We start from the raw sequence: 24,395 nt of genomic DNA on the forward strand, positions 1-24,395 counted from the left end.
GGCAAGAATTTGCCCTGTTCATTTTTATAACCAGCATCTTACCTGGTGTTTAGTATATATTACATGTTAAATAAATGTTTGTGGAGTGAATCAGTGTGGCTGGTTTCCCATTAGGAGAGTGAAGAAAGTAAATTTCTTTGAATCTGAAAAGCACACAGGAAGAATTGGGACATTTTTGCTTGAGTTAAAAGTACTTTGACGGGGACTACCTTTGAAAGTCCATCTAGTTGGGCCTTACAAGAGGTCTTTGTGAAATAGGAATATTAATCCTCAGATCCTATCAAAGGAGATCTAGTTATTAAGGGACAAAAAATTGGTATAAAATGTACTTTCTAAAAAGAGTCCCAAATCATATATCCTAAGGACAATATAATGTTGAAATGTCTTAATAGCTTCCCAATACAAGTACACGTGGTATCATATGATTAAAACAGTATGAGTCAAAGGAAGGAACAGGATGTCTAGGTTTTCAGTGTACTTGGTATTCTTTAACAGAATATTTTATTAGTGTATAGTCGTCTCTTGACAATTATTTCCTGATCGTATTTCCTCAGGAAACTTTAGATTTAAGGTGTTTATTCTGAAAAAGATAGGTATGAGATATTTTATTTTCATTATAGATGTAACAAGTAGAGCACATTTATCTTTTGTGATCAGGAAATAAAAGGAGCCCTATGTGTAGCAAGCAGTGAACTCTCTAAAATATGAAAATTAGGTGTGGATAGACTGGAAGTCAGTGTGTAAGGCAAGCATAGAATCTTCTGACTTTCTTTTCTTTAATAAAACCTTATCATTTATTTATTGTTAAGGAAAGTTGGAGACCCTGTGGACATGTCTACAGCTGAAATACTCCTTACTCTTGGAAGTCAGGCTGTTTGTTGGAAGAATAGAAAAAAAGCTAGCACCTAAAAAGAAAATTATGCTTGGAGAAGAGATTATCACTAATGGATGTATTAATTCATGGCTTGCTGATTAGATACATTTTTGTAAAAATAATTTGGTAAACTGGTAAAAACAGATTTTTTTTTTTTTGACATTTTAGAGTGCCGTAATGAAATTCTAGTTAAAGAGAGACCCAAATCTAAATTAACAATTCACCATGTTGTATAGAATGTTGAAAAATCACAGCCAGTAGATTCATGGCCTGCTCTGGGTATTTTATTCCCTTTGGTTCATTGTGATAAAACACTGGGTCATGGGTAGCCTTTAGGACCTGACAGTAGACTCCTCTTTAGCAGGAGCAGCATCAAGGCTCTGTGTGGTTTATTTTAGGAAGTGGTGTAGCCTATGTAGCCCAAAATGGACCAATGAGAGCTTGGTGAGGACTTGCTTAAGGAACTCACCCAAAAGAGTACCAAGGATGCATGTCATCTTGGCCAATTGATTGGAAAAAAAAAATTTTTTTTCTAATGTATTTTAGAAAAATGTGATATTTTGAAAAGGGCATGAAATATAGCAGGAATCTTAAAGCCGAATTTTTATTTCTTTCCAGACTTTGTCTCTTTATCAGTCATTCTCTCTTTCTCCCTTCTCTTGCCTCTTGTGACCTTGTAGTTAATAAGAGAAAACTTATATTTTCTAATGTTTCTTTATTAACAGCAACAACAACCAAACAGCCAAACGCTTGAATTTTGCCCACCATCCAAATTTTTTATTTAAATGGCCCCTTCTTTGGAGTTACCTTGGAATCGGGTTTTTATTCCCTCACTGTCTCTTTTGTATTTCTAAGTGATATGTATCCATCAATTTAAAATACTTCCATTTTCATTCTAGAGGACTAATACTGTCCAGTTGTCACTTGTTTTTAACTTATTTGTCATTCTCCATACCTCTGCTTCTGCCAAATAAACTGATTATCTCAATTTTTATCTCTCTTTTATATTTTTAAGGCAATAACTGAAATTGGCTTGCTCCAGGGCAGATACTCTGGGTGACAGAATAACTTGAGGCAAAAATGTTTTGAATTAGTTTATAGGTAGTTTGATATCATATGTGTCAGTTTTTATGACCTGCCATTTATAATAGATTACTTCCTAACCTCACCTTGGCCCTGGCTCTGGCCCAGCTCAGAAAATTACTAACATAGTTATCAGTTGACACTTAAATGCATGTCTTCAGGTTTAGTAATGTGAAGGAAAATTTCCAGAGGCATGATAATAAGGAAATTTAATTAAGAGCTCGTGTTGACTCAGGAATATTATGTATAGCATTGATCCATAGTGTAGCTAATACATTCATTATGTTGCAAATTTCAAGTGATTTCTTAGTACATTGGCCAATCAGACTGGAACCTGTCTCAACAGGAATGTTGAAAGAAGCAAGGCAGTGAAACTTTCATCTCCACTGGGAGTGAACTAACTTGCCAAATCTGGGCCATCAATCATAGGGAATACGTTCAAAACAAATCATACATCTTTCACAGTTCATTGTATTCATCAGCAGTTTTGAAATCAACAGTCCAAAGTAGTCACTTTTGGCGAGGTTTTCCATGGCCTGCGGTTTGGGCAATATGCCTCAGCTGTCTTTTTCAAGGCTCTAGTTTTCCGGTAGTTGTATCGCATTGGCCAGCATCAACGAAATCAATCTGAAAGGACAAAAGGGTGGGCTCATTTTGTCGAGGATGGTCATGTCATTATATCTTTGAAAATGTCGTCTTAAAAATCAGGTCATTGTCTAAAAAGTTTCTTGGAATCACTTAGTGCTTGAATGCATGGATGGATTGCAAGACTGATTTTCCCACTCATGTACTGGGCTAACACTCATATATAGGCAAAAATATACAATATGAAATGTCTGTTTGTGGAGGGAAGAGGAGAATGTTCAAACATGAAATTATTTATTTATTGTCACTGTTCTGATTGCTGTTAAAAAATGTTTTATTTAAAATCATATTATATGTAATAGAAAGTTTCACGATGGGCACAGGGTATCCCTCACCCAAGTTGATCCATTGTCAACATTCTGCCTCATGTGCTGTATCACTGTATTTCTCTTTGTGTATACACACCACACACACACACACAAACACATACATTACTTGTATTCTCTGAACCCTTTGAGAGAAAGCTGCACCCATCATGACCCTCCATACCCCAGTTCCCCAATCTTTACCTGTCAAGAGCAAGGAGTCTTTTCTCAACAACTACAATTAGTCTCAAACACCTGATTGCCTTTGACTGTTTCAGCGTGGCTTGTCTTTATACCTTTTCCCTCAATTTTTAACCCAGATACTGAAATGGGTAGAATGAATAACTCAACTATCTAAAAACAGTCATGTCACTCATGTTTTAAATTTTACCAACAAACATGGTATGTTAGTATGCAGAAAATGACTCAGTGTTGGTTTTAGGAAAAATAGATGGGTTAATACTAATAGAGGTTTCCTTTAGTAAGAAACCTTACCTGTTTAGAGATTCAACTTATCAGTGGCACTACAGTTAGCTAGCATTCGTTAAGACAGGCAGAACATTTTGTCTTTCTGTACTTTTGGTTCTTTTTTTTTCTCTTGTGATCAGGTAACCCGAGGTTTTGAAAGATTGTAGTAGTTTCTACTTTGTCAGTGCCATTACCCTGCTCCCTGACAGTAAACAGTGGAGAAGTGGAGAGGGCATTGGTGATGCTGCATGGGTTCAGGAGAGATCAGGGGTCTTACACTACACCCCAGCTATCCTTTCACTGAGTAGTGGTGGATACCTCCCAAAATGGTTCTTATAGCTGTTTTTAATCTCTGATCTTAATTTTTAAAATGCAGGTTTACCCTATTGTAAATAAATAGAACTGAGATTTATGTTTAATAACCTATATAGCTCATTTTGATAACACATATCTGGCAGTTGCAATTTTTTTTTTTCCCGAAGGGTCTTTGGCAGGCATATCCTTCTCCACCTCAGTGTTCCCAACAATATGCCTATGTATTAGGGGATCCAGATGAGAAGAGCAGTGCTTCAGGGGTTTAGAATGGGCAGCAGGATTTTGTGTAGGAGGAAGTTGTGATGCTGCAGCAAATTAAGAAAAACAGGTCCATTGATAACATTATAATGGCAAAATCATCCAGGAGGCCATTTGCACATCCAGTGACAATGTATACACAGAGGTGGGCCTCATGTATGTACAAACAAGTTTATTACCCTGTGCAGACTGTTGATTTAGTCATCCAACAGATGTACATTGAAAGCGAATGTTCCAGGAGCTGGGGCTTTGGTAGTGAATAAGACAGCCATGGTCCATAACTTCACAGAGTTTACACATAAACTCTTTTGCTTTAAAATATTGTGCATTAAGAAGTATTTGTGCTCTGACCATATGACCACAGTATGTCATTCTATAAACCTTTCAGACATGACTTGGATCCACAAGAATTTAGTTTTAAAGCTGCTGGATTTGCAGGAGGGAAGAGCATTGGCTTTGAATGACAAATCATGGAAAGAAATAATTTTGAAAAGATCCTCCAGCTTGTAATGGTTTAACAAGAGCAGTGTGTTCAGAGACTATTGAGTCAGAAAAATATGTAAACGTCCATGTGTTCAAGTGGATAAGTGAGTGGGGTGGGGGGAACCTTCTCAAAATGAGGACAGCTTTCTTCATGGTGGGAAGCCATGTTTTGGTTCATCACTCTCAGGCTTCCATCAGCTTCCAGGCTGGAATGACTTCCAAATCAGGCTGCAAAGACAAATATCTAAGTCCTAAGGGAAGCTCCAGGGTGGTTCTTTCACGGTTTTGTTTGGCATATTTTCTCAAAATTATTTTCAGATAGTTCCAGAGCAAGCTCTTAACTCATCATCTATCACTGCACAGTATCTTTGAATTACAGTAAACTGGAAGCCAGCCGTTTGATATCTAAATTTCAGTCTGGCCTGTGTCAACACAATTCTTGTTGACAAGACTAAGCCATGGTCCTAGATCATAGGTGAGCAGGAGTTTCATTGCTGGTGTATTAGTTGGGATTATACTTGTCTGTGAATATAGAAATTTAAAATAGAGATGGTTTGAACAAGAGAGATGTTTATTTTTGCATTGTGTTAAAATAAGAAGGTAGATAGTCCAGAGCTCCTGGGGCAGCACTTCTATAAAACTTTCAAGGACACGTGTTCTTCCCATTGTGTTGCTGTTAGATGTCACCTCACTGTGTCACTTCAACTCATGACCAGATATGGCAACGCCCAGCTCCATTCCTCAATTTCATGTTCTAGCAAGTAGAAAAGAGAAGAGAATGGAGGACAAATAAAAGATACAGGAAGGATGTCTTTTAATGAAAGTTCTTGAAACTTCCATGTAACACTTCTACTTCGAGCGCATTCACTAGGACTCAGTCATGTGGGGACACCTGGTTACATAGGAGTCTGGCATTTTCTGTTTTGATCATTCCTTTGCTTAGGTAAAAACTGGGATTTTATTAGGTGAGTGGTTACTTTCTAGATTGTTGTCTGAGAAGGGAAACGGATGGAGGGATTCAGATGCTGAAAAGTGCATTTTTGTCCTGGTTTGTGTTGTCTTCACAACAGTTCATCAAGTTGTATAGTAATGACTTCTGTTTGGTGTGTTTGCTATACTTCATTTAAAGTATAACTTAAAAGAAAATTGGCATTCTAATACAAAACTGATGAAGAAAGACACCAACATTAGGGATCATTCAGCAGTCTCTGTCACAATGTTGCTTTTTAATAACCTTGCATATGTTTTAAATATTTCATATCAGTGTGCAACAGTATATTTGCAACATCATCTGTTTCAATAGTGTGATCTTATACAAGTGTGAGCTTAGTAGCTGCAGTTTTCAGGAAAGGTGTGTTAGGCCCTGCTAGAATATTTTACTTACCCTAGGTAAGGGCCTAAAGATTACATGTGCTAGCCTCATGACTGATGTTAATGGTGTGTAAAAATAGTTTCCCTACCTCAACACTGACATATTCACATAAAATTGGGGGAAAGAGAAGCTAGTAGCACAGAATAAAAGTAGTTAGGGCTCTTAAAAGTGTTTGAGGATGGGGAACACATGTATACCTGTGGCAGATTCATTTTGATATATGGCAAAACCAATGTAATATTGTAAAGTTAAAAAAAATAAAATTTAAAAAAAAAAGTGTTTGAGACTCTTCATGTTCTTACCAGCTCATAGCCTCATCTCAATTTGAATCACAGGTACATTCTGAACTTAAGGTAAAGTCCTAAAGCCCCACACAAGGATTATTCCGCTTGTTCTAACAAGATTGTGTCCCAGCAGGCATGCCACAATTTGAGAGTTACAAATAGGGAGGTCTGAAAGGAGAAGGGCGGAGGAGGTAATTTCTGTTAACTCTCCTGCAGTGTCTTAGATTAAGGTGGATAATGGTTCCCATTTTGCTGACACGAGGCAGAGATGTCACTAAATAGGGAGAATGAACAATCACAGAGCTGGCTTAATTTCCAGAGGGGTTTATGGAAGCACCGTAACATGATGTGGCCAAATGTTCCTAAAAGTATGAAGTAATCTAATTTGTTCCATCATTACAAGAAATTAAAGCCAAACACAATTACATCCCAGTAGTAAAAAGAATCAGTTCAAGTGCCATTGTTATTGACTGAATGAAGTAAGCTTTCTGATTACCTTGATCAGCCAACATTTTAATTTTTGTCTGCCCATTTATTCCAAATCACATTAGAGGGCTTTAACTGATTTTGACCAAAGGAGCTATGTTATTAAGGTGCAGTTTAATCTGAGAAGTTTAATTACTAGATTAGAGTTTTCAAATGGATGTGTCTTCTAGATTTCAGTAAATTTGGGCATGTAATAATTAGGGATTCTTTGTTTCTTAGTGTTAGTAAGAGGTCCAAGTTGAAAGAAAGACTTAAATTTAGGGAATTAATTTTTTGTTGTTGTTAGACCAAGAGTCTTTCTGAACAGGGGTGTCTGTTCTTCTAGGAGTGGGTCCAAAGCTCCTGGATGCTTTGGAGATTTGAGAGGGTTGCTTCCGCAGAGGAAAGCCGGTGTGGTACCCAGACTTCCAGGGGAGGTAGAGTTGGGCAGCTAAATGCTGTGTGATGAGCTCTCCCATAGTGTTCATATGGTTTAGCAACCACACCAGGACACATTTGCAAGTGAAATGTAATGCTACTCAAACTTAGACTGGGATAACAGACATAAACCTGGTAAATTCAAAGCCAGTTAGAATATATGAACCTCCTACCCATATGGAACAAGGGGCAATAAGTATCCAAACAGACGAGTAAAATAGAATGCTTGAAAGTCAAAGTGTTAGTTGCTGTCGTGTCTGACTCTTTGCTACCCCATGGACTGTAGCCCTCTAGGCTCCTCTGTCTATGGAATTCTCCAGGCAAGAATACTGGAGTGGGTTGCTATTCCCTTCTCCAGAGGATCTTCCCAATCCACGTATCGAACCCGGATTCCATTGTAGGCAGATTCTTTACCATCTGAACCACCATGGAAGCCCAGAAAATAAGGCATTCTGTAGGACACTAGGAAAAGAAAATGAAGATAAGGTTCACTCTGCCAGCGATTTCTCTCCATAGCACAGAAATTATTCTAATCACGTGATATCTCAGAGCATGAAGTTTATAAGCCCCCGAACTGTGTTAATATTCCTCTAACAGTCTAGTTATTGATTCTTAGAGGTGTGAGAAACTCTGGAAACATTACAGAAAGGTAGCCGTAATAAAAGGAGTGTCTTAGGCTTTTTCAGTTCAACAAACATATATTGGATATCTAGTATGGGACAAGCAGTATTTAGCATCAGAGATTGAAAAAAGTATTTGATATGATCCCAACCCTGGAGAAATTCGTTCTCATAGTAAACGAATCATGGCAATAAATTGTATGGTGATTTAATTACTTGAAGAGTTAACTTCTTATTTGGCTCTCCTGCATCAAATATGATATCTGCCGGTCTCTGTCTTTAGAGGGAACTCCTGCTGGGTAGCAACCTAGATTTTTCCAGACCCCGACTCATGCTAGACACTATTGCGGATAAACAGGGTGAGTGGGTCGTTTCAGTGATGCTCTTTTTACTCAAAGGTCTTTGTTTTCCAGACTGCTAATTTATTTTGTTTCCATCTGGAAAGCCCTTCCCTGTCATCTGAGCAGTTCAGAGCAAATGAGCAGAGACAAGCTATTAGAGATTCAGGATGTCTGGGTTAAAAAGGTTTGCTTGTTTAATTAGATAAACAATTTGAGAGTAATTTCCAGGATTACTGTTCCTAATCACATCGGTAAAGGCTGGGAAGACCCTCTCAGTCAGTCAGTGGGTAATGGAATCTGAGAGAAGAGTAAAATGCTGGAAGGAGCTGGAAATAATTCAGAAAATCCTCCCACACTCTATGCGCCTGCATATAAAATTCATTGTCATTGTGCTTTTCTGAGCACTTTTTTTTTACACACATAATCCAATTAATTTTCAGCATCACCCTATGATATACTGCTCTCTGCATTTTTCAAATTATCATAGAGAACAAGCTTAAACAAGTGAATTAACTCGTATGAGGTCTCAGGCTAGTCAGTGGCAAAGCTCAGGCAGTAAGGACTGCCTTACTCTAAAAGCTATTCTCTTAAACGTTTTGTCCCTCTGTGGTGCAAAGTAACCCATCATATAGTCCACTCAGATTAAGAGGATGAGGGACCCACCCTGTCTCATTTCTAAATAAAGGAATTAAGGGGTAGGGGCGGTCAGACAGAGCTGGAATAGCGGCTTTATTCCTATAGAACAAGTACCTTCCTCCAGGAGCCAACCAAATGGGTTCAAGTGCCAGTCTTACCCTGAAGGAGAGTTACATTACCAATGGTTACTTTCCCTGATGAATTCATTTCTAAACTTTAATTCCCCACAAAGAGAGCAGGACCCTGGTGCCACAGGGACCAACTCCTGGGGAGGAGGCAGGCAGAAGAAGCAGCAAGTGGGGAATTCAAGCTGCAAAATTTAATTAAGTTCTCAAATGGCTGGGTTTTCTTTACCCACTTATCAGCCAGCCTGTTTTTCTCCTCCCACAATTGCCTCTTTCATTGTCCTTTTTAAATAAACATGATCTGCTTGATGTTCTCAGCTTCCAGTTGAATTTCTTTACTTTTAGAGACCGTGCCCACCCTTTCTTTTTTGCCCCAGTGGCTATAGCTCTCTGCTTCCTTTTCTCTCTCACTCACAGGCTTTCACTGAAGAGAATTTGGACACTTAGAGAAGGAAAAGACTGTTACGTGTCTGAAGCCTAGTTCCACCAACTGGTTCTTGCCCCCATCTGAGCCACCAGGCCCACTCTGGCTGTTCCCTAAATCCCTGCCCATATTGCGAACTGATTGTGAACCACCAGATGGAGGAAGACTTGGAAATTTTCTCCAGGAAGACTGCCGTAGCTCACATGATCTTTTTAGAAAATTTTTTTTAATATTGGAGTATAGGTGATTTAGAATGTTGTGTTCCAGGTGTATAGCAAAGTGATTCAAATATGCATACACATGTATCTATTCCTTTTCAGATTCTTTTGCCATTTAGATTATTACAGAATACTGAGCAAAGCTACCTGTGCTTTAGTAGATCCTTGTTGGTTATCTATCTTAAATATAGTAGTGTATACATGTCAACCATTTGAAATCACTGTGATTGCTCATTTTTGGATCAGTACCTCTAGACTAGGGGCCCCCTGAAGTCAGAGTTCTTCTGAATCAGCTCTGTACACTGAGCACCTCTTAGAATATGAGATGCCCCCTAGCAGATGTTCAACATATTTTTAGTTAGTAATGACTCAAATCAAAGTTTTAGTAGACAAGAATGAATCAGTGTCAGTAAAATCAATAAAACAACGTCTGGTTTTCCAACTTTGTGCATGAAAAGGACTCATCCCTTGGTAAAACCAATACAGACTAAGTATATGGATTCCCTCCAGCTCCAGAACCCATCATCCCAGATCTTCTCCCGAGTCCTGCCCACCCTGAGTGATCTCAGGCTCATTGCACCCCAGACCTTCCTGCTCTTCCTATGAAGAGCTTGTCATCTGCCTCTATGCAGAGCTTCCTTTGGAAGAACTTTTGTATGGAGGAAGTAGCCTGTAAAAGGCAGAAATAGAAGAGCTGGGAGGAAAGAAGGAAGAAAGTCCTGGATGAGCAAGGGGCAAATATGACCACGGACGCAGAGGTGAGACTCGGGGGGAGGACTTTCTGACAGGAAGCAGGAGGTGTAGGCAGGTCAATCATAAGAGATGATGAAGACAGATGGGTCTACTAAGATGGATTTAAAGGGCATCCCAGGAGTCAAACTGAAGGTTAGATGCAAACCTATAATCATTAAAATCCAGAATACGGTCTTGCATGAGGAGAGATTTTATTCTAATTACAGAAGAGGTGCTTTGGGATTATGTAGAAATGACTGAAAAAGGAAAAGACCCCTAGAAATTGAAGGAAGAACTCGGTTTTCTTGAAGTGTCTTTGAAAGCATTGAAGATCTGGAAAGGGAAATGAGGACCAAATGGAAATATTTACTTTTTCTTATTCATCTGCCAATGAAAGGGTTAGGATGTGTGGCATTCTTTGGGAAACAGTGCTCCCTGTTTGCTTGGGTCACTAGTAACTGTTAAGTCATTGGAATCAGATATTTTTGGTCCGGCTAAGTTCCTCACAGCACATCTCATAGGGGTCCAGTTGGTCCCTGCTGGACAGCTGCTACCATTTGACCAAGACCATCCCTGAGAAACCATTGGAACCCGGTAAAGGAATTCTCTGTCTTTTGACTCCAAATTAAATAGTCTTTGTGACCCTACATTAGTATTCTGGATTCCAGAAACATTCAACTTAATTTCTCTGCCTTGAAATTATAATGTCCTTATGGGCTTGACTAAAATACCACTCTCAGGAAGACTTCTGTCACTTGTGCTAATAAACACTGCAGATATTAGAGATTGCAGTCTGGCCACTAAGGGTTATGACATCCTAAAATCCTTAACATCTAAAAATCAGATGCCAAAAATTTAAAAAGAGAGTTTGCATATAAAAACTTGAACTGTGGGGATTCTTTTGAAAAATCTGAAGATCTGACAACAGTGGGTGGTCAATCCCACATGTGCCCTCTGAAGTCCCACCCCTACCGCCCCTGCAGTACCCACAACCATGCCATTCATTCATTCATTCATATGATCTGTCCGGCTGCTAGGGGCTTATTATGTGTTCACCTGGTAAGTCTCTAGTGCCCTAATGAAACTCACATGTGTATGGAGAAATGACTTACAAAATACCTGCATATTAGATAGCTCATACCTTAGAGAACCCCGTATTCTACTTATGTCTCCCTTGCAGTTGAAAAGTAGGTTTTTCTTTTTTTAATTTATTCATTTATTTTTGGCTGTGCTGGGTCTTCGTTGCTGGGTGGGCTTTTCTTCAGTTGTGGTAACCAGGGGCTACTCTCTACTTGCAGTGTGAGGGCTTCTCATTGTAGTGGAGCAGGGCTCTAGGCACACAGGCTTCAGTAGTTGCGGCACGAGAGCTCAGTAGTTCTGTTTCCTGGGCTCTAGAGTACAGGCTCAATAGATGTGGTGCAGGGGCTCAGTTGCTCCATATTGAACCTGTGTCTCCTGTATTGGCAGGTGGATTGTTTACCACTGAGCTACCAGGGAAACCCAAAAGGGACAGTTTTTATTAGAAAGTGAGAAGAAGAGAATAAGAGGGAGACAAAACTAACATTTATTAAGCTAGATGATCCCTTACTTCTGTGTTTTCAAACTTACTGGTAGATTGCAAAATCAATTTTGTGGGTCATGATCAATATTCTTAAAATAAATAGAATAGAAAACATCAGAGTGAATGTTACATGGTAAATGTTATTTCATGTCAGTTCTACTTTAACTCTTTATATAGTAAATCAAATATGTGTTCTCTGTATGTTTCAGTTATATATAGATTTTCTTTATATTGTGTGTATCTCATTTTCTTCACTCTAACTTAAATGCATGTTTTGTTAAAAGACTATAAGCAAGTTTTGCTGTGAGTATTATATATAACACACAGGCATTGCTTTTAATAGGCATTCACTTCCTCCTACCTTTTCCTTTTTTTTCAGTAATGTGTAACTGTTAATCCCAAATTCCTAACATATGCCCCCACCCTCCCCTTTGGTAACCGTAAATTTGTTTTCTATGTCTGAAAGTGTGTTTCTGTTTTGTAAATAAGTTCATTTGTATCATTTTTTTAGATTCCACATATAAGTGATATCATATGATATTTGTCTTTCTCTGACTTCATTTAGTCTGATAATCTTCAGGTCCCTCCATTTTGTTGCACATGGCATTATTTCATTACTTTTTTATGACTGAGTAGTATTTTATGCATATATATGGGCTCCCCAGGTGGCACTAGTGGTAAATAACCTGCCTGCCAATGCAGGAGACATAAGCAACTGGGGTTCAATCTCTGGATTGGGATGATCCCCTGAAGGAGAGCATGGCAACCTACTCCAGTATTCTTCCTTGGAGAATGCCCATGGACAGAATAACTTGGTGGGCTATAGTCCATAGGGTCGCAAAGAGTCATACACAACTGAAGTGACTTAGCATGTAATATTATATGTATATATACGTATATATACTATATAATAAAATATGTATTCTCTTTGTGTTCATATATAATTATATATGTATATTTTATATAAGCCATTTTATTATATTTAAGCTTATATTATACAAAATATATGAAATCCCATGGACAGAGGAGCCTTGCAGGCCATAAAAAAGTCAGACATGAATGTGCGTACACACACACATAATCTCACATTTTCTTTTGTCTATTCAGGTGTCACTGGACACTTAGGTTCCTTCCATGTCTTGGCTATTACAAATAGTGCTGCTGTGAGTGTTAGGGTGTATTTATCATTTCAGATTAGAGTTTGCATCTTTTCTGGGCATATGCCCAGGAGTGGGGTTGGGGGATCACGTGCATGCTTAGTCACTCAGTCGTGTCTGACTCTTTGTGACCCTTTGGACTATAGCCTGCCAGTCTCCTCTGTCCATAGGATTTCTCTGACAAGAATACTGAAGTGGGTTGCCATTTCCTCTTTCAGGGGATCTTCCCAACCCAGGGATTGAACCCATGTCTCCTGTGTGTCCTGCATTGCAGGCAGATTGTTTATCCTCTGAGCCATTGAGGAAGACCACTGGATCATATGGTAGCTCTATTTTTACTTTTTAAAGCACCTCCATATAATTCTTGATAGTGACCGCACCAATTTACATTCCCATCAACAGTGTCAGAGAGTGTCCTTTCTTCTAACCTTTTTTCAACTGCACAGGTATCAAAACATGTCTGTATATATATTTTTATATTAGGAGTTAGCACCCGCATGTCTTCAAAAAATGAGCACAATTGACAACAGTATTCGTTCTACTTACTACTTTAAATAAGTATATTGGTAATAGTATGAAATATGTTTCTTACTGCAGTTCACTGTTAAAATGTTTGAAAGCCACTTCCTTATCTCATTTAATCTTCCCTCAAAACTCTGAGGGGTGGAGTCTGGGCCTTCAGAAGAAAAATGACAGTCTCCACAGGAGTTGCAGTTCCTTATATTCTTTGCTTGTTGGAAGGTCTCAGAGAATGCCAGAAAGGGAGGGTTTGGTTAGCTGGGGCCTTGAAACTGATGATAAATAAAGGACATGTTCAGGGTGGGTAACCATGGTGGTTCGATCACCAGGACAAACTATGAAAACGAAATATACAGACTTTAATTAGAATGTGAAACTAAATATCTAGAAGCATCTCCATTGGTTATTTTTGTGACAGAATACTATATGAAATGAAATAAATAATGCCAGGGAAATGGTAGATGCACTGAGAATAGTGGTATTAGCTAAATGGCAAAATTCAGGAAACTTAAAAGTTATACTTCAAGAGTTAAGATATGTAATACTGTTTAAAAATATAAAGTCACCAGAAAGACACACCACAGCAATTGATTTTAATGGATCTCAAACGTTTTTTTAAATCTAAACCCTTAATGATCTCAATGCAAAATGTCCATACATTAAATAAACAATTCTAGTTAGCAAATATGCCTTGCAATGCTATGCTAAGTCACTTCAGTCGTGTCCGACTCTGTGTGACCCCATAGACGGCAGCCCACCAGGCTCCCCCGTCCCTGGGATTCTCCAGGCAAGAACACTGGAGTGGGTTGCCATTTCCTTCTCCAGTGCATGAAAGTGAAAAGAGAAAGTGAAGTCGCTCAGTCGTGTCCGACTCTTAGCGACCCCAAGGACTGCAGCCTACCAGGCTCCTCCTTCCATGGGATTTTCCAGGCAAGAGTACTGGAGTGGGGTGCCATTGCCTTCTCCGAAATATGCCTTAGAGATTTATAAAAATATTTATATATATACAGCCATTATGTTTTCAGACAGTAAGAAGAAAATTGCTATTCAACTATTTTTCTCTAATCAAGAAGGTGTAATTTATGCACAAAGCTAAATACTCAATATAAAATAAGGTTTTACCAGATCAGAGGATGGCAAGAAGTGTTCAAATTGTCTTGAAATATTATATATTTTCAAAAGCTAATCTTAAGAATGAAGTAAAACATGAATGACGTGCTTTATGCATCTAGCTTTTCACAGTAACCGCAGTTTAAATTGTTTAAAGTAGCATGTGTGCATGCTCAGTTGCTTCAGTTGTGTCTGAACCTATGGGTTGTAGCCCATCAGGCTCTTTTGTCCATTGGATTTTCCAGGAAAGAATACTGGATTGGGTTGCCGTGCTCTCCTCCAGGGGAATCTTCCCAACTCAGGGCTCGAACCCGCATCTCCTGGGTGTTGTGCACTGCAGGCAAATTCTTTTACCCACTGAGCCATCCTGGAAGCCCTGTTTAAAATAGCAGGTATAATGAATACTGTTGCTTATTGTGTTAACTTTCAGATAGACGCAGGTGCTAACTGCTACTAGTATCAAAAATATGTACAGAATTGTTTCAATAATTGTGTTTGAAGAAGAGATGAGAAGGAAATGGATCACTGTTTAAATCAACGGTTATGTGTTCCAGGTAACAAACTTGATAAATATTTATAATCTTTTCAACAAATCACACATTTAAGTTGAAATTCGGAAAATAGCAAAAATGAAATAGGCATATGGATATATGATTCTTCAAGTTAGCCTTAAAATTCAAATAAAATATGGAACATGTCCTGGGCAGGCAGCCTTCTTTGGGATATATTTTTAGCTCTATTTACAAATGAAAAAACTGATAGATTGAAAAGTTAACTCATTCACCCAGCTCTGCCACCTGGTTGCTAAGTTTCAGAGTCAACCTTTGAACCTGGGTCTCTGCCCCTAATGTCATGCTCTTTCCATTGCTCATGACTATTATAGTAGACCGCTGAAAAAGATGACTCTAGATCTCCTGGCTTACCGCTCACTGTGCATCTGGACTCCTGCAGTGGATTCTTAATCTGCCTCCTCCCTTCCTCCTGGGCCACCCGTGCACTTATCCAATTCCCTCAATATCCATTAGTTCAAGGCCACACACTTAAGTATTCAACTTTCCCTTCTGCACCCTTGAAGGAGCCTACTCCATCCAGGTTATTTCTCACCCACACATGGAACCTTTATTCAGGCTCCAGACATTTCTTCTACCTGAAAAGAATGCCAGCTGACTGTCTCCTCCTATAGCCATTCAAACCACAGACTGCATGGAAACTGCCTCTCTCCTGGTTCACTTTCTTCCTGGAACCCTGAACAGTTAGCTACAGTGCATACCTCCTGATCCCTGCTCTGAACTACAGTAGCGCTTCCAAGCTGAATCATTTCTTAGCAGCAGCTGGTCATGTGTCTGACTTTCTCAGCAGGGTATTATAAGCTCCTTTCCAGGTCCAAGCCAGTGAATCGCTCGTGTTCTTGTATGTTACAGCAACCAGCACATCACAGAGACTTCATAAGTGTGTATGGATTTATGGACTGCTGTCTTTCTGGGGAAGAGAGAGAAAGGAAAAAAGGGAAGAAGGATGATTACTCTCTGGTCATTTCTCAGGAGTACACAAAGGCATGAGGAGGGCAAATAAGATGTCCTTGGTAGAGATTTCAAAAACATTTCAAAAATATTTCAAAAAGAACCCACAGAACATTATGTATCATGTTTATGTTGTTGGACTCGCCTGACATGGTATAGGGCAGAGTTTTCCAAAGTATGCTTCAAGACATGATAGTTTCTGCATTCCAAGATCAAATCCATTTAAATAACACTTATTATATGACATTAAACCCATTCTTTACTCAGCAGTAAAGAATCTGCCTGAAATACAGGAGCCACAGGAGGCCACGAGTTTCATCCCTGAGTCAGGAAGATCCCCCAGAAGAGGGCATGGTAATCCATTCTAGTATTCTTGCCTGGAGAATCCCATGGACAGAGCATCCTGGCAGCCTACAGGCAACAGAGTTGCTAAGAGTCAGACACAACTGAAGTGACTTAGTACTTGCACAGCACTTTTGCTATAGAGCTTTTCGCTTTTGATAGGTTCATGTCCATTAAGATCACTACATGTATTGTATGACATTCTCAACTTTGCTTGCCCACAGAATTCTCTTAGTAAGGATAATCTTATAGGAATTCTGTTGCCGTTGTTAAAGAGTATCAGACAGTTTGAAAGCAAGAGATGGAGCATAAGCGATAGACGGAGCTAGAATACAGCTAGAGAGGCATACCCAGGCCATTATCACTGCTTAAATTCGACTTGGAAAGAAATAGTCTTACTTTTTACAAAGTGTGTCTGGTGATGGTGGTTTAGTTGCTAAGTCATGTCCAACTCTTGCAACCCCATGGACTGTAGCCTGCCAGGCTCCTCTGTCCATGGAATTCTCCAGGTGAAAACACCAGAGTGGGTTGCCATTTCCTTCTCCAACAAAGTATGCCTGCTGCTGCTGCTGCTAAGTCGCTTCAGTCGTGTCCGACTCTACTTATTGATTTTTTACCCACAAATACATGTTGAGTGCCTGTAAATGTTAGGATCTGTTCTAGATGCTTGTAGAAAAGCCTAGAAGCACATGTAAAAATGATATAAACACTGTCATAGAGGCAAAGTTCAGCAAATTGTATCCAGGTGGAAGGATTGGCTAAAAAGGGGAGTCTTAGAAAAAGTGAAAGTAAAAGTGGTAGTCACTCAGTCATCTCCAACTCTTTGTGACCCCATGGACTGTAGCCTACCAGGCTCCTTTATCCATGGAATTCTCCAGACAAGGATACCGGAGTGGGTTGCCTTTCTCTTCTCCAGGGAATCTTCCATACCCAGGGATCAAACCCGGGTCTCTTGATTGCAGGCAGATTCTTTATCATCTTAGCCATGAGGGAAGCCTAGTCTTAGATGGGATGGTAAATAAAAGGAGCTGGAATGCTATGATAAAGCCCACCGAAAGAAAGCCTTCTGTGGACTCAAGAAGTATGACATTCATAGACTAAGAAGGAGGGAGTTTATGCAGCTGAATTTTGAGTGAGGCACTGACATGTTAAAAACAGAACTTAAGATTATTCTAACTTTATAAACAGGACTTGTGAGAAAGACTGAACCCAAGAAGATCCAATAGTCAGCTATTACTCAAATCTAAAAATAAATAGATGAGGATTTGACTGAAAGTGGCAAGATGGCAGTTGTTGAAATTAAGAAGAAATTGGTAAATCAATTGGCAAAGTATTAGATGGGAATATCGTTGGGACAGGGGTAGAGGGTGTAACTATACAGCAGAGAAAGCAAGATTTTCTATTTATCAATAACTTTATTTCTCAAAATATCTTAATTTCAAACAGAAAGCATCCATACCTGGTGTTCACTGAATCTAAACTCATAGAGTTCCAGAATCATGGTATTGGATGGGACCTTTGAAGACATCTGGTGAATACTGAAATGCCCTCTATAGTATAATTCCTGACCCACCCAGGTTAATCAATCATGAACAACCTAAAAACCGACATCCCACCCAAATAAAATAGTGTCAGAAGTTATAAAGTAAATAAATATTAGAGCTAGGTAGGCAGAAGAGATCACCTAAACAAATCCTTACTTGCTGTAAGGAATGCTTTGTGTAGGAACTGACAGAGATAAAGATTCAAAGACTGTGTCATCCCTGAAGGTTGACTGTAGGTGAGGGAAACACATATGTCTCCTATAGGCCCTCTCCCCAAGAGAATCAAAATGACTCCTAAGGTTGTAACAGGAATACTCCTTCATCATTGATTGGACTGTGAGTTTCTTGAAACCCAAAGTTATTTCTTTCCATTTGGTGTACTCAGCACCTGGCACATAGCAGGTATTCAGTATATATTTATTCAAATGCAAATAAAATACATAGTTCTAATAGTTTTTTTCCAGCCTTTTGGCAAAATATTTATTGTTGTTTTATTGAAACAAATTCAAAGACAAAAGCTTCCTCACTAGCATTTCTAGTCTTTGTTGTTGAAATATGAATTAAGAATGAGAATCATCTTACCCCAAACTCATGGATGTGTTTGGTCTGTTTTGAATGTCAACGGCCATGCCTTGATACTCTCCTTGGAAATTCTACTTTTGCTTTGCTCTTGAGAGTTTCTCTCCCTACCTTCCTGGCAGTTTCCCCTTCCATTCTGGGCCTCCTAACTGGTCTTGTCTTTGTCCAGTGCTCCTTTCATGCTATTCCCAGAGTAATCTTTCTGAAAAACAGATCTGACCCAGGGACATCCTCACTTAGATTTTTAATGGCTCCTTCAGGAAAAAAAACTATAAAGTCTCAGAATAGTACAGTAAATCCCCCATGAATACTTCTCCACCTATACCTTTGTCCATTACTGGACCCAAACTTTGCATCTGTATTTGCTTCTACCAACTTGAATGGCCTGTATTCTCCAGCTGGCAATGGCACATGTTTATCTCAGATGTCACCTCCCATTCTTCACTTGGTTAGTTCTTCAATTTATCCCTGAAGAGTCAGGGCTGAATTCCCTCTTTCAGAAAACTCTCCCAGAACTTTCCTAGGCAGTGGTAGGTGGCACCTTCCCTGACGCCTTCTGTGCCATGTGCTGACATTGCACCTGTACATACTGCCTGGTTTGGTGGAAACTTAGATCATTGCCTTTGCCTTTGGACTATGAGCTTCTTGAAACCCAAAGTTACTTCTTTCCATTTGGTGTACTCAGCACCTGGCACATAGCAGGTATTCAATATATGTTTATTCAAATGAAAAGAAAATTACTATAATTCAGTTCAGTTCAGGCACTCAGTCGTGTCTGACTCTTTGTGACCCCATGAACCACAGCACGCCAGGCCTCCCTGTCCATCACCAACTCCTGGAGTTCACTCAAACTCATGTGCATCAAGTCGGTGATGCCATCCAGCCATCTCATCCTCGTCGTCCCCTTCTCCTCCTGCCCCCAATCCCTCCCAGCATCAGGGTCTTTTCCAATGAGTCAACTCTTCGCATGAGGTGGCCAAAGTATTGGAGTTTCAGCCTCAGCATCAGTCCTTCTAATGAACACCCAGGACTGGTCTCCTTCAGAATGGACTGGTTGGATCTCCTTGCAGTCCAAGGGACTCGCAAGAGTCTTCTCCAACACCGCAGTTCAAAAGCATCAATTCTTCGGCGCTCAGCTTTCTTCACAGTCCAACTCTCACATCCATACATGACCACTGGAAAAACCATAGCCTTGACTAGACGGACAAAGTAATGTCTCTGCTTTTTAGTACCATGTAGACTCATTGAGAGGACACGGGAACTGTGAAGTACCTTGTTCATTGCTGCATCTCCGTCATTCAGTGCGGTGCCTGGAAAAGAATCTAGTAGGTCAGCAACACAAGGTTATTTAACTCACAGTCTCTCACTTAAACTAAAATCATCTACAAGGTTCTTGTTATTATCCCCAATCTTCAGGTGAGGAAATTAAGGTCCAAGAAAGATTAGGTGATATGCCGGGGATTATGGCTTGTGTGTAGTGGAATGGAGATGAGAACCACCTCCTGCTTTTCAGTGTCCATCAAGGAGTGATTTTACTTATAGAGGTACATGTGGCACATAAAGTCCCTAATCCACATTCTGATTAAACTTGATTCGAACTCTAGTTTCTTGGACAAAATTTCTTCCTGCTGTTACAAAGAATTTCAAAAGCTTCCTCTTCTTTCTCTGTCTCTCCTCTCTGGTGTCAGCTCAGGCTGACATTTCAGTTTGAGCAAATCTGGCCTCTAGGCTTAGATTAAACAAAACAAAACAAGAAGACTCTTTATCTCAGCATTTTGTACCTTCAGTAACTTTATTAAAGTTTCAGGGGAGTGGAAGATTTATAGTGTGAAATTATCCTGTAGACCAAGCTGACTCCTTTCTGTTATACACACACACACACACACACACACACACACACACACACACTCCCTCCCTCCCTCCCTCCCAAGGGAGCATATTCTCCGCCTTTCCTATGTGGAAGAGAACACAGGAAATATATCTGTGGAAGAGACCACAAATTAGTTCCACCCAAACCAGTGCACCTTAAAGTCTCATCTTCTATAATATCTTCTGCGACCTTGTCAAACATTATTTTGCACTCTCCTTGAAAGAAATTCTGGATACAGTTATGATGAATACAATATGATGACGATTCCAGAAGACTAGTTTTTAAGAGCAGAAAGTCTACTCCCTCACAAGTCCCATTAGGCAATTCTTCTATTCATGTCCGACACATCATGAGAGTACATGCTTATGTCAAATTTTAATACTGAGATTGTCTTAGATAAGAACAACCATCAGAGAAGCAAATAGTCTGTAAGTTACTAATTTTATTTCTACTGGCAACATGGCTGACGATCATGGTCTGACTGATTTCAGCCTAGCCTCCCTGAATCCCATTTATTGCAGAGTCCTAGAATTTTCCATCTCAATAAAATCAGATTGCCTATCACACAGTACTCTGAATCACTCAGTGGCTCCTCTTTTTGAAAATTCCATCCAAAGCTCCTACCTACACATGCCTGACAAGACTTCTACGACCAGTGTCTGTGGATTTCTGCAAGGCCCTACTTATGGGAATTCCTTTCACTACATACACATATACACACATCTTTTGAACTCAGGCCCATAATGTTTTCCCTTAAAAATTCTTCCCACCCCCTTCACTTACCTCCTGTTTCATTCTTTAGTACTCAGCCTTCTCACACTCCACTCTGATTTAAATTACCTTCTGTTATTCTCCCATCACCTACATGCTTTCCTCTTTCAGAATGCTTTCTACAATATAGTATGCCAAAACCATCTCTACCCCTGGACTTTAAACTTTCCTGGGATAAGGGGCACATTCTTTTATTCATCTCACTTTTGCAGACTCTAATAGTGACACGTATTTGGTGCTAAATAAATGTTTGTTGAATTACTGATGGTACAGTGATGGTACTCAGTCATGTCCGACTCTTTGCAGCCCCATGGACTGGAGCCTGCTAGGCTCTTTGGTCCATGGAATTTTCCAGTGGAGAGGGTTGCCATTTCCTACTCCAGGGGATCTTCCTGACCCAGGGATCGAACCCACATCTCTTGGTCTCCTGCATTGGCAGGTGGGTTCTTGATCACTAGCACCACTGTACTAGAAGTCAACAAAACCCACTCTTATATTTATTTCATTAAAAAAATTCTACTAGAGCCTTAGGCAGACCAAGGGAAAAAAATCATAGATAGTGGGAAGATAGGGAAAAAAACTCACAAAATTATGTATACCTTTTCCTTAGAGGTTTTTTTGAAGTACTAAGTGAAATTTTATATTTTTCATAAGATTTCAAAGCAAGAACTTGATGCCAGAAATACACTTGGAAATGAGAACAGCTTGCCACTGGCAAGCTTTGCTTAAACCTGTTACATGTACACATTGAAAGTGAATCCAACTCCTCCATGTATTTCCCATCAGATAAAAGGTATAGACAGAAAAAAGAAATCAGCAAAAGTTAGAGCTAAATTGAACCAATCTTTTACTGTATCAAATTCAGGAAGTGACTTGCTTGGAGTAATACATGGTAAAATGGGAATCATATTTCTCTAGTTCTACCTACTTTAGACACTATCAACTGCATCCTTAGGAACAAAGAGGGAATTTGGGTGGGAATTAAGAAAGGGGAAGCTGGAATTGCTTAAAATGTTATGTATTTAATTATTAATATTTGTTCTTCAGAGCTGTTTAGTAAAGGGCTTTTTTTTATCTTTAAGAAAAATACGAATCAGCTGTTACAGTTTATATTTTCTTAATTAAGGGTACGCAAATGGTGTCCAAAGTAACTGTTTTTTTACTTCTTCTCTTCATTTACACCAATAAGCCTGTCTAGGAGTTATGACAAATTTATGCAGACCTTTAATCAGTCAAGAGTTGGCAGAGAAACTGACATCTGCAGAGTCACACAGTACGCAGAATGGATCCTTTTACCTCAATGGTCAATATCCCTGTGACTTGTGGGTAAAAGTAAGTGACTGAACATGTCACAGGAAAACGACCTCAACCTCCAGCTCACCGCTGTGGCTCTGAGGCGATTACTTTTTTTTTTATCCTTTTCAAAAGGAAGCTGCTGCTTCAGCATCTTCTCCTGGAGCTCCTGGCACTGGTTCAGGCTGTGTGTCAGGGGAACCCTTGATCGCATCACAGTGACGGAAGCCAAGTGCTGGCCTGCAAGAATTGAGGACTGTTTGTTCGCAGAAGATCCTGAACAGAAACATGGGTGTTACATAGTTCAAGGGGGCCTTGAAGGAAACCAATGCTGCTGTAGGAGGGGACTTCCAAAGGCTCAAGTTATTTCTCAGTTGCTGTTCCAGAGCCCTCGCCTGGCTTTTGTGGAATCTGGCCAAGAGTTGTTGCTTAGGCAGTTTCTCCCTGTAGGTCCTTCACTTAGACTTTAGACAGGGAAATAAGAGTTTTCATGTATTTTCAAGTAGTGCCACGGTGATGGCTACTCTCTGGGGAGAGAAGTATTTTATTAATGAATGCAGTGTGTGTTCTTGGTAAAACCCCACATTAAACTAGCTCACACTGTTTTCATCCTGAGAGCTATTGGTGACGTTTAGGTGTGTTGTTTGGTGACTCAGTTTCCTGGAGGATACCAGGAAACTCCACATTGAGGCTTTTTTAGTGGGGATGAGAAGGTCAGTTACTCAATGTCTTACAACACTTGGGGTTAAAATTCCTAAAAGTTCAGCTTTAACACTGATCCTGAGCAACTCTGGCTAGCCATATTGCCTATAAACCTAGGGATTTGGGAAAAGTAGTATTCTCAGCTCTGTGCTAATATCAACAGTAATTCTTCTTGTTTTAACAGTAATTTTTTATTTGAGCAACAATTTTATAGAACAAACTTTTTTTGTTGTTAGTCATTATTTTCTTAATTGGTATATAGATGTGCTCTGGTCATTTTTTTTTCTTTTTTCATTCTCCAGACTTATACAGTGCATGCAAAGGTAGTTAGAACTTAAAATACGTACACAGACCACATTTTTATTGTGCTCAAATGCTGATTGTCAGAGGGGCTAATCTATGATTGGGACATAAAGTAGATCTTCTGAAACAAGCTGTCCCTCTTGTCACTGTACTGCCTTCTTAAGAGTAAGTCTGGTTATTTGAGTGCATAATGTCTTGATGCACGGAAACTTTGGTGAATTACTTTTCTACTCTTAGGATTAAAAATTGAACACTAAAGTGTAACACATGGAACCACATCCCGCTAGGTCAAAGGCCCATATTTCTGAAAAGCTTTGAGAAGTTGGTGATGATGGGAAGGGAGATGGGGAGGTCCCCTGGGGCTCAGACTTTGGAAAAGTTGGAAAGCAGGGGAGAGAAACAAAACACAAGTCTTTGAGATGGGGAGAGGGGATTCCTGGCTTCCGGATATAATCAGTGACTGGAAAGATGGCTGTGAACAAATCCTAGACACAATGGTTATACATCTTTAATGCACTGGATGTGCTAACTGTGGATGGCCCAAATCAACTGAAATAAGTTAATTTCCTCTTAAAATTCCTACATCCTTATTTTATACCTCAGAGGAAAGAAAAATCCAAAATAAAATCACATAGTGCATGTACTACCATCACAACTAGGTTATGCTATAGTTACATATGGAAGATATTAAGTAAAATGAAAATGTGTTATGGCCATAGGTTTAATGATTGCTTGTGATCTTTAGGGTATGGGATTACAAGGAACTTTCTGCATTCCATCTTTGTGTAATGTTTCAGATTTTATAACAAACATGTTATATTTTTATATACTTAATCAAGGAAAGGCTGTACAGACAAAATACTTTATACTTGTGATTTAAGATTATGTTTAAGGTTTTTCCTTTTGTTGGGGGAAAAGCTCCAATCTTACACTTTAATTCACCTGGCAAGGTTAGGTAGGTGTTGGTTCACCTAAAGAAATATTTACAGAGATTGGTGCAGAAAAAAAAAATTTTTTTAAGTGGAATAAAGAGGCAGT

The 24,395-nt window shown here is 39.4% G+C and overlaps 1 protein-coding gene across 17 annotated transcripts in view; it reads left to right on the forward strand.

Moving 5' to 3' along the window:
• Positions 1-24,395, forward strand: part of PDE4D (phosphodiesterase 4D) — a 1,672,581-nt gene that overhangs the window by 1,589,963 nt on the left and 58,223 nt on the right. The gene's annotated exons all lie outside the window — the stretch shown is intronic.

Source organism: Bubalus bubalis, chromosome 19 (genome assembly GCF_019923935.1).
Source record: "Bubalus bubalis isolate 160015118507 breed Murrah chromosome 19, NDDB_SH_1, whole genome shotgun sequence".
NCBI lineage: Eukaryota > Metazoa > Chordata > Mammalia > Artiodactyla > Bovidae > Bubalus > Bubalus bubalis.